Source organism: Nothoprocta perdicaria, unplaced genomic scaffold (genome assembly GCF_003342845.1).
Source record: "Nothoprocta perdicaria isolate Ctin4 unplaced genomic scaffold, notPer1 scaffold_280, whole genome shotgun sequence".
NCBI classification, from domain to species: Eukaryota; Metazoa; Chordata; class Aves; order Tinamiformes; family Tinamidae; genus Nothoprocta; species Nothoprocta perdicaria.
The window spans coordinates 225,564-237,251 of NW_020455511.1; the positions used below are offsets into that span (position 1 = coordinate 225,564).

Below are 11,688 nucleotides of genomic sequence, written 5' to 3' on the forward strand. Positions count from 1 at the left end.
AGCTAGTATCTGTTCTCACAAATTTAAATATTTTCAGTTGCATAAGTGACACCCAGTCTGTTAGGAAAATTTATCAAGTGATTGTCATCATTTTGAAGACTGAGTTATGACAGACTATGTGAGTGAAACACCTGTTTTATTTCTGGTGATACATTTCACTCTCCACAGACAAAGCAATAAAATACTTCGTAGGGTGCACCTCATGTAATTAAAGATCTTTTATACCTTCAGAAGCATTCATCTCTGGAGTCCCCAAATGATTATTCTTTTTCCATTTGTCAATGATCTTCAGAGATGTAACGTTAACTTGAGGCATGTGTCATAAGCAAACAAACCATGATGCATTATTCATACTGTTATATTCAAATGTGTAGTTCTTATTTTCTCAACCACCTATTCCAATACAGATTACCCATGGACTGTAATGGAACTGTAAGTTTCACCAGCTCACAGACTGAGGAAACAGTGCATTATTCCTCTTATCCGCTTATAACAGCGCGTCCAAAGCAGTAGAAGAAACTGACTACCCCTAAAGCTGCTTTTCCAGAGCTCTGTTTCTTCTCATCAGGTGGGTTTTGATGGGAACTACTGTATCTCTGCAAGCTCCTTGTGAGCAGAAGACATAATTCCATGTTTTGCTTGGTAGCGACACTGCCTGTTCCATCCCATCTCTCTTTCTCGATGTGCACCTCTGCAGCTGGGAGTCCGTGGGTCTCCGTGGCACGTCTTGCTGTCACTCCGCAGCTGCAGTGGGCCCGTGCAGCTTTTTCCTGTAAATGGTTCAGTTTCCTCCCATGTGTCTTCAGAGACCCGCTAGCACAGAAAACTGTCACCACCAGAAGGCTGTCCCTGTCCTGGTGCTTGCTGACGGTCAGCTTGTGCTGCTACCCAGTCCTGGTGGGCTCTGTTCATACCACCAGCATTTGTAACACAGCCAAAGGCTCTATGTCCTTCCCTTGGAGGGAGACTGATTCTCTTGTGTATCTGTATTGAAAGGACTTTTTCTGGTTGTGTAGGCACTAAGTCTTCTGCTTGTTTCACACCACAAGAACATGTACATGGCAGAGGCTCTGAGAAAGGCTGCCCCTAGGGAAATGATTTGCTTTTCTTGTGCTGCCATCTTGGCAGCTGTGTTAAGGATCCGCTCCTTCAAGGAACAGAACCCAGATTAAAACTGGGAGATTAATAAAGCATGAAACATAGCCGCAGGTTTGATCGGTGGGGTTTGATCACCTCTCTGTGCCACCATGCACACGCAGCAGCCCCACACAAATCTACAGCCAATCACCATTTCAAAGCAAACTCATTCTCTACCTCACATTTTCTGTGTTGTGTGTTGTTGTAGACCTTGTTAATCTGAAAATAAACAGCAGTGTCATCTATCTCTGCAGACCACCCACAGCACCATTTGCTACTATCGTCTGAGGCATTTAGTTTTCTGAAATCACCCAACTGAAACCAAGTGGTTTAAGAGCTTTGGTTGCTCCACGAGCTACATAGCAATCTTGGAGCTTATGGGATTGCCCTGAGTTAATACGTTAAGATTGTCTGTCCTAGCCTCCCAGGTGCTGGTCCATCCCGTGCTGGCTTTGAGCCCCACTCAGGGTGAGGGTGACCAAAGTGGTTGCTCTCCTGGCATATGGGGCATCCTCTCCACACTTGTATCTTCAGGACCATCTGAAAATCTAGTTCAAAGACCAGTTAATTCTACAGCAAAACCAGTGTCTGCTGGATTTTTATTGTGGATGTGTGCAACATCATTTTCTCCTCCCAGCTCATCTGAACTATCACTGTGAGCAGCTCGACACTATTGTCTTCTCACTTCTCCCTCAGGTAGCTCTTGTTTCACCTCTTACATCTTTTCCTCCTGCCCTTGCCCCAGACAGGGTAGCCACATAATTTGTAACATGATTTGGACACAGCCTCAGTAAATATAATAAAATAAAGTAATAGTAAATAAAATAATAAAAAGTAATAAATTACAGAATTTCAGAAGTTATGGTGTGCAGCCAAGAAGAAAGCCCTAAATCTCAGAGAAAAGTGACCACAAAGCAGTGTGACACCTAGGATGAAGGAGGAAAAAAGGATTTACAGCCCAAAGAGTAACTTTTATTTAGAGAGCAGTTTAGCTGTTGTCTCCAAAGGAAGCAGAGGTTGTTTTGTACACGTACGTATCCTAGCTGCCCATTTAGATGAGCATAGGATTTCTCTCATCTTTTTTTCCCTTTAGCAAAATTTCACTATCTGGGGAAAAGGTAATGCTGCAGAAAACTGGTATTTGCTGCCATCTAGCGACAAGCACCCGTTAGATCCAGGCACTGCAACCACTGCGCTTGTTAGGGGTTTCTCCTTGGAAATTCTGTATCGATTTCCACTTTTATGCCCTTTCACTAATTGTAAAGGCTAGGAATTATGAGGAAGGAAAAAACTGCGTCCTCTTACTGATATTTATGATACCAGAGAAATTTTGTTTTCTACTAAATGTTTTCCACTTTTTCTAAAAGAAAATGTGTCTTTTTTTTTTTTTTTTTTTTTTTTTTTTTTCTGAAGGACTTAACTGGCAACGCTGCAAGACGGAATCGCATCAGGGTGCCTGATGTGATGTGAGTGATCTGTAATTGTGGAGAGACACCTTAGGAAGGGTAACTTTAATTGTCTAATTTGAACACTATAACCCATTGAAAAAAATGATAATCACTTTTGTAGGATTTTTAAAAGACCAGAAAACCACTATTTCCTCAGTACATTTCAACAGAGAAATAATTAAAATATGTATGTATATATAAAAAATGAGAAAATGTACAGCCAAAGCTTATGGCATCAAATGGGTAAGACTTTTAAAACATAAGGTATTAGGTCATGTTCATGCCGTGCAGGGAGGCAGTGGCAAATCATATCTTTAGGTTTAGATCTGGATTCTGTGTTCTACAAAAAGCTTCAGCAAAAAAGGTAAAGCATGCAGATAGCAATCTTGGAAAAGCATAGCGTGGAAACAAAAAGATGTTATGCCATAACATAACACTGATTAAGAAATACTGCTAAGGAGAGGATTCACTTGTGAATCTCTCAAAGTCCCCTTGTAATGATCTGGGTTATTGGCAAAACCAAAAGAGAACACCAATTTATCTAAATGTTTATTTATTTCTAAATACATATTTATGCTAAAAAAGAAATTGGAAGTCTGAAAATTCCAGGAAATAACCATTTTGGGAAGTCATTTGCCGATTAATGCACAAGCTATTGGACCAGTGGGAATGGGAAAGAAACTGGGAATTGGCACCAAAGCCACAATTTGAAGTAAAAGGCAAGGGCCAGGAAGAGCATGTCCAGTCATCACCCTCACTGAAAGGTGTGTGTAAAAACAGCTATGAGGGTTCTTATGCAGGTTTAGCTTCCTGGGAAAAAGAACTAGTAATTCTAGATTGACGAAATAAAGCAACATATTAGCTTCTAAAAAGCACAATGGCTTAAATAAAACAAGCTTCTTACCTGAGGCAGGTCTCTCAGTGGTTTAAATAAAACAAACTTCTCACCTGAGCCAGGTCCATAGCGATCTTTCTTCCTGCAGCAGTATTCTCTGAAGACTCCCATCTAGATATGGGCTGTTGATGCAAAATGAATGTTTAGGTAGAGGGCAGGAATTTAAGGAATTACTCCTGCAGTTACTACAAAGGTCACTTTCATCCCCTATCTGCCATTTAAGCTGAAAGATCCTCGTTGGCTGCACTACTCCATGGAGGAGCTCACAGCTCCTTGCACACAACACAGCTCTTGATGCATTAACGTGAGTAGTTCCAACCCCACTGCAAATATCAGTTTGGCCCCACAGTTCTCCTATGAAGAGAACTGTAAATTTTATATTTTTTCCTGAGGCTTTGCATTCACAGAAATAGTAGATATGTAATCTAAATTTCTCTGAAAATGTGAATGGAAATGTCTTAATTAGCATTCTTAATTAATACTTCTGTATTATTTTATTTTTAGTTAACTTATTATAAGCACACACAGAGCTACGCTCACTTTCCAGGGACTACGAAGTCTGATCCACTGTTGCCTGCATAGCATCTAAATTAGAAAGTCTGGAGTTACCTTGGATTTATCCAAGGCCACATGAAAGCTGGCCCAAGAACAGGAACCACCAAAAGAGAAAGGATAATTTGTGTGAAGTGTCCAATGGATATTTGCCATGGAGTGCCTTACAAAGCTTGCTGAAGAATAGGGCCAGGATCTCCCTTCTCAAGCTGGCAGCAAGATGGCTTTTTCTGTGGTTCTGTGTAATTTCTCTGGTTACTCCTTTTGTCAGTCTGATTTTTTTGGAGTTCTGAGTCCATGTTTCTTCTGTATTGCTTTAACCTATGCGAAATAAAAGGAGTAAAAAAAACATCACTACTGTTTTATTGTCTAATTTTGGCCTCATTAGTGGCCAAAGAAGCAGTCAAAGATGTAACAAAAGAATCTGAAGCAGTTCAGCACATGCCATATATTACTGCAAGAAATCATTCTTCTTGACATCAGTTAAAGTCAGAAGATAAAATAATCTTGCTGGGAAAATCAATCTGTCATCTAGCTGTTTAGAGTATGTATGCTAAAAATTATTTCACCATTCACATGAAAGAAAAGAGATTTTTCTCTTAAGAAGAGATTTTCTCTTAAGAAAAATCCCAAGTTTTTTGCTCAGTAGTGTTCCCTAGGCAGCAGGGCCAGAAACAGGAGACAGAAGAGGCAGAATTTTTCCTAAGATTCTTTCTTCAAATTTGGTGGCTTTTTCATCCTTAGTTCTTACAGAACTTTCTAAAAGGCCAGTGAAGTCTGTAGGCAAACTGAGGAACTTAATGATACAGCACCTTCTACAAAAGCAAAAAGTAAGCTACGATTAAAATGCAAAAATGCCCTTTGGCATTCCAGTGAACTGTTTTTCCTCTTTTTTTTTCTATATTTTTTTTGGGGGGGACAGGGGGACCGTATTCCTACATAGCTTTAAGTCTTTGGTTCTTATCAGAGAGTCAGAGTGATTGTGACTAAGAGCAGGTTTTTGCCTGTCTCCAGGCAAGATGACCCCTTTCTTTTCCTGCCTGGGAGTATCATTGTAGAAGCCAGTAAATATAACAGAAAAATAACGTCAAATTTGCTATTTTCCTTGAGAAGTAGTATGTTTCCTTTTCTGATTTTTTAAACTTCTCATCTGCTTTGACTTGATGGAAGAAATTCTTCTCTTTTTAATTTGATGTATCCTATGTCTGCATACAACCTCAATCGCTTGGTTCATGCAGAAACCTGTGAATGTGGTAAGAAAAAAAGAGTATTTTCTGTATTTTCCCTATTAGCATCCCTGGAGAGTGCAGGCCAAGGAGACATCCAGCACAAATCTGAAAGTAAATGTTTCACCTCTGTTTTACCATTGTGCAGCAGCCAGGACCAAATCACTGATTTCCAGCTGATATTTTGTTTTTATTTAATAATTTAAATGAAAAACATGAATATATACTGAGGATATGTCAGTTTATCAGGAGTGAACTTCAGATCAAGATTTTGATGGGATTATCATGTCAAAGAGGCTGTTTGGTTAGCACTATCTGCAAAGCACATTTTTTCCATGGTTATAGACAGCAACACAGTTTGGAGGGCTGACTCTTGTGTCATTCCCGCTGGCTGCAGTTGTAGGGTCTCTTTCTTGCACCTCTGGAAATTAAAGTCTCCATATCTTTTGCAGTAAAGTTTATTTGCAGTTTTTGATTTGTCCCTTGCACAGGGCATGCAAAAAGCTAGCCATATAAACAAATCTTTCCAGTCTTTACTCGTGATATAAACGGTAAATAGCCATAAATGGCAGTGGAAGCTTCCACGGCGTACTCAGAGTCAGCTCCTGCCAAATCAGGACTTGGTGACACGTTGCCTACTTGGCAGCACAAACAGGTTCTTCAGTAGAACATCTCTCTGTCACGTAGCGTAGCAAGACAGAGGAGGTTTCACATATGATTTTTACATGCAATAAGTTTATCTGGCACACTGCTCTGCAATTAGAAAGAAAAATACGAATCTTCTGACAGTGGTCAGCTTAAAGGATGTGAAGCATCTCTCCATAATAAACACCTCCACAGAGAAAAGACAAATCCCTTCAGGAATATGTAGGTGCAGGGCTTATGATGGACTCTGATAATCTGTCAGTTCCTAAGCATGGGATTTAACTAGTTAATTAAAAAGTGCTAATATTTGAGAATATTAATGTTTTAGAGCACTTAAATAAATTTCCAGATTTTGTAAGCAAACTGCCTAGGATCTACCTCAGACATCTTGGGGATTTGATATAGCACCTATATCTGTTGTTATCACTAACAGCACAGAGCTAGACTTAAGGCATTAGAAGAGGGAACCTACTGCACAGTGTCCTCTCCTGCTGCCTTCTCCCTCCATGAGAGAAGAACAGACAATACAGCATTGGTCTTGTCCTGACGATAGCCCTTCCTTAGTCTCATCATATCTGTTTTGAACCTTGTGCCAGCTGGCTTCCCAATCTGCGCATAATTAAACCACAGGCATCCCATGTTCCAGTGGTTCAGCACACTATACTGAACTTCCTGCTATTAATTTCTTAATTGACATGGAGGAAAATATAATCTCACATCTAGATATAAATGCCAAAATGGACCCAAGCAAAAAAAATGCTGAATATCACCCTGGAAGATATCCACCTCAAACGTGCTAACTATTAATGCTGGTGGTTGATACACACCCAAAATATTGAATACATTTTATAGTTTTATTTGAATGACTGAACATAGCAGCTGTTAAAAGGGTTGCTAGGAAAACTTCAAATCATATAGCATTTATAGTCTTATTATCAGTGAAGCATTTATTCCAGAATTCTAATAAATTCTATTTATTAGATTTTATTGTTCTCCCAAGTGCTAATCCAGGCAGGCTGCCTAATAAGAAGCTGTAGCTTGCACTGAAGCAAGTCCTACATATCCTGGATTTCAGACACTCAGGATTGCCTATTGTCACACAGTGTTCTTCTAGAGCAGTGCACTACAGAGCTGCTTAATAAATGCAGTAGGATTTCAACACACCTTGATACCTTCTGCCCTTAAAAAAGAGTATGTAACAGGTGAAAGACCTGAGCAACTCCTTATGTAAGTAGAATGATGGTCCCTGTGGTGATGAGCTCTACTTGGAGGACAAGCCTTGCTCACCCTCTTGCAGGACTGGCAAGGGGGCTTACCATGACTCGCAGACACTGAATTTTGTCCTCTCTGCCACGTTGGTGAGCGACACGTCAAACTGCTGTTAAGGTGGTAGTAGAATTAAGCGCGTCAGCTATTTCCCCTGCTCACCGCACTCCTGGCAGCCTCAAGGAGGCCAGTGGGACTGCTGAGCTGCTGCAGGAGGAGAGCTGGCACAATGTCAGGGTTTGGGTCCATGGACAGGCTCTCCACATTGGCAGGACCTGGTTTGCATAACCTAAGTGACACCTCATAGACACTTGCTTAAGCCACCTTGAATTCCTATGAAATTACTTGCTGAATATTAGAATGACAATTCATCTGTTAGTAGAGGTGGGAAATGAAATATTACTGGTGATTACGATATCCAAAGAAGTGAAAGTTTTTAATGCAGTGTTTATTCTAATCTTCTCAGAATTATATAGGAAACTATAGGAATAAACTTTCAGCAGATTTTTTGGCACTTAGGGGATAATTTTTAATAAAATGTTGCTTTCTTTGATAGATTAGTGGTTAATGATCTTCCTCTCTGCCTCCCTCCCTTCCTTCCTCTCCCTCACTTAATCTACAGTGAGAGGCAATTTAGTAACTTACTCCTAATTTGTACAACACAATGAGTTGCTGATACAACACTTAATTAATTGTTGTTGATTACAAGAAACGAGTTCTTAGGAAACTTTTGCTGTCTGGCTTCTGTAAATCAATTTGCATTTAGGTTTGTGTGAAAATGTTCCGTAGAACAATAGCTGTTTCATATTAATTACAAAAGTACAGCTGTGGTGAAACTTACAGCCTTTTCTGGTGATTAAAAATACTACCGAAAAACAAACAAATAAAACCAAAAACACTGAGATGTAATATCTAACAGATCATACTGTCTCTTAGTAAAGTTCTGTTACAAGGGAACTATTTTTCTTATAAAACCATAAAGATACACTTTCCCTGCTTTTTCTAAACAATTTATATCGGGGATCATTGAAACAAACAAACAAACAAAATTTTAGTTTCAAACAAAAAAAAACGCAACAGGTAAGTCAATATATCTCAAAATCTTTCAGTTTTATTTCCTTTAATAATGATTTTTAAACCTTTAAGTGGTGAGGACAGAAGGAAGGACGGAAGGACGGAAGGACGGAAGGACGGAAGGACGGAAGGAAGGAAGGAAGGAAGGAAGGAAGGAAGGAAGGAAGGAAGGAAGGAAGGAAGGAAGGAAAAAAATTAGATATCTTAAAGTAAGTAACACTGACTTTTTGACTTTAACATTGACAATTGTGCAATGCGAATAAGTAATGATAAACTTTTTAAGGCTGAGGGATTAACATGACTTATGAATCAAATAATTGTTGAAAATGTTCCTGAGTTCTATAGTACAGGTCGAGCTACATTTGAAAAGTTGGTAGGCAGACAGCTAACTGTTTTATATGGAAATATAACATGTATTCTGTCACTCCATTAGGTTAGATTTTACCTTTCAAAAGAATACTGACAATACACGATGGTGATAATAGAATATATTTAGCTATTTTTCTTTCTCTTTTTTCTTCTTTTTTCCTTTCTTTTCTTTTTATTTTCTTTTTTTTTTTTTTGTCCAAGACAACATTCCAAGCTAGTAATATCATCACAGCTTAATAACTACTAAATACCTCGCAACAACTCCTCAGTCAGACTTGCTGAGCACAGATCTTGTTGGGGAACTTCTATTAGTAAGAAAGAGAATTTGTAGAGCTGCCCCTGGATAAATTTATTAATACAGGGCTAATCTGGATACTTGAGAATTGAAGTTTTTATTTTAAAAATGCAATTTTTAGTCAGATTTCATGCTACAATGGTCAGGCCTACCAAAATCACCTTTTCACACTTCTCAGTGTTGAGTGAAGGCTGTAGATTACTTTTATATAATGATTATTTTTATACAATCTGCTCTTTTGCAGAATTTAGGAAACCTGAGCTCTACCTGAGTAGTAAAGAAGTTGCAGTAAAAGAGAGGCTGTGTTTGAAGATATTTCTCAGGCACAACCTGTTCGAATAAAAAAAAAAAAACAACAAAAACAAAAAAACAAAGTTTTACAGCCCATGATGCACCTAGAAGAACTGATATCAAGATGCTGCATGAAAAGCCTGCAAAACAAAATTTTTCCTCTGTTCTTCACTTTTGTTTATGCATAGGGAAATACAAAAAGTCCTGAGAACTTGTCACTGATGGTTCCTATTATATGTCCATCCTAGGAATGTCAGTGTTCAAATGCTTTTGCAAACAGATTTATTTTCTTCCAAATGCTGCATATGTTTCCCCTATCCACAGGGAAATATGCAAACACTTCCCTATTGCTTTGTTCCTTACTTTGCTCCTGTGTTTTCCATTATTTGGCACCTGTAAGTTATTATCACAGAATTACATAATGGTTAAGGTTGGAAGGGACCTCTAGAGATCATCTAGTCTAACCATTGTTTCTAAAGCTTTCAAACTTTGTGGTTGCTTCCTTCCTTGTGGATTTTTTACTGTGGAAGATACAACCTATCTGACTCCATTTCAGCTCTGACTATTGCAGCCTAGTTGCCTCAATCTCTAAGGTTATTTAAGATCTAACAATTTAATCTGCAACTGCGCTCTGTTTACTTAAACAATGTGAGAGAAACGGCATTTCCATAACAGCAGGATTTTTTGGGAGGTAGCTATTTAAAATTCATTCTAAATCAATACAAAAACCTGTAAACGTGGGTTTTTTTTTTCAGAAATACCACTTCTAATGAATACTTCAGTGTTTTTATTTTATTATTTTTACTTGTTTGATTTCAGATTTAAAAGCTAGCTCACAGGTTTAAATAGGTGCTTAAATCCAAGCAATTACAATTGTTGTACTTCTACAGTTGTCCCAAAACATGGAAGCACGAGAACTTCTCACTTATATAAATATGGGACTTAGCTTAAGGAAAAAATGTTTTATTTACAACCATTCTTTGTAAATGATTGACTATTAAACCAGCCCATCACGTAAGGAAGAGTCTTAGGGCTCACCTACACAGGAAGATGACTGCATGAATGGCTGTACTTATCCAGCTCTCCTACAGGCCATGGTAAATTAAGTTCTACACGGACAAGCAAAAGGGAATCAAGAGATTACTGCTTCCCTGTATCTGTGCTGGCCCTCTGCCTCTGGCTGACTTTCTTCAACGGGGCTAAATGCCTGATCTGCCTTAGTGAATTAGCTTATTTAAACTCAGCTGTTAGCCCTTGCCTTGTGCGTTGCAGTGGTCATCAAGGGGTGCGTTAACAGTTTCCAACATGCATCACTTTCCCTGCTGTGTATCACTACATAGTGCAAAGAGAGGGCCCTGAAAGGATGACCAAGTTACTCCGGTTTCAGGGTGTCACCCCTTGCCAGCAGAGTCCTGCAGTGACCACCCTGTCCATGCTGCAGGCAGAAGTATTTACCTCACGCTTGCTGGTCACCTCTTGTTGCTCAATTGACATGTCCTGTGAGCCGAGATCATCATGCTTCTGAGGGGAGTATAAACAGATTCTTCCATCTTTCACAAAAGTGAACACATTGAGATACAAAAGGACCTATCCTCTGCACGAGTGTATATTTTTGCTAGGGATACTGTGGAAGTAGAAGAATGACATCTAGGTTGCACAACTATTTTTTTTCCATGTCTCCAGCCAGCAGATTTGCTCTGGCAAAATATTGATGTGGAGACCTAGGTGAAGCAAGCCATTTGGATGGAAAATTTCAGCTGGTGTTTGACAGTCACCATCATCTGTAAACAGAGTTTACACCAGGAAACAGAAGGCACCTTTACAATAGTCAGTGCTACAGGCTCTGTATTTAAGCAGAACAAACACAAGTGTCAATCAGTTGAGCCTTGTCACATCCCTATTAAGTAGGTAACACACTTCAGAAGTGGAAAACACCCCGAGTGCTGCAGCACAGGCGGTTTGCCTAGATGGAAAGGAACATGATATCCTTTCAGATGGGACACTCAAGAGCTTCCACAGCAGAAGTCGTTAAAGAGCAAAGGCCCTCCTATATAAACGAAGCACATTCCCTTTGCCGAGAGCTGGGTGGTGGAAGAACCAGCCTGGTTTTTAACCCCGTTGTGTCCTCACCTGCGAGACGGGGCCGTGCTGCAGCCTCCCCCGCGGGGGTGCCCGCCTCGAGGGGCGTCTCCAGCGCTGACAGAGCGTGATCCCCACGAGCAAGTGTGTCGCGCCCGCACACCCCCTGCGCAGCAGCCTCCAGTTACATCTCTGGCAGCGCACCACAATTCGCGGCTTCGCCTTCCAGGGGTATTTTTGGCCGGGGCTGCCGCTCGCTCGTGGCAGAGGCCTGGCAAGCGACGAAAGGAGCAGGGGGGGCCTGAGGGGCGGCGCGCCCCGCTCGCCGCCCGCCCCGGCCCCCCGGCGGCGCCGGCCGGGCGAGGGGAGCGCCCCGGGGGGCGCTGCGTGAGGCGGCGGCGCCGCAGCGGA

At 40.5% G+C, this 11,688-nt stretch overlaps 1 long non-coding RNA gene across 1 annotated transcript; it reads left to right on the forward strand.

The window, feature by feature from the left end:
* Positions 1-2,608: 2,608 nt before the first annotated feature.
* On the forward strand, positions 2,609-4,146 carry LOC112948912. Its single transcript, XR_003249728.1, has 2 exons — positions 2,609-2,642; positions 3,985-4,146. It is a non-coding gene; the product is annotated as an uncharacterized LOC112948912 (long non-coding RNA).
* The last annotated feature ends 7,542 nt before the right edge of the window (positions 4,147-11,688 follow it).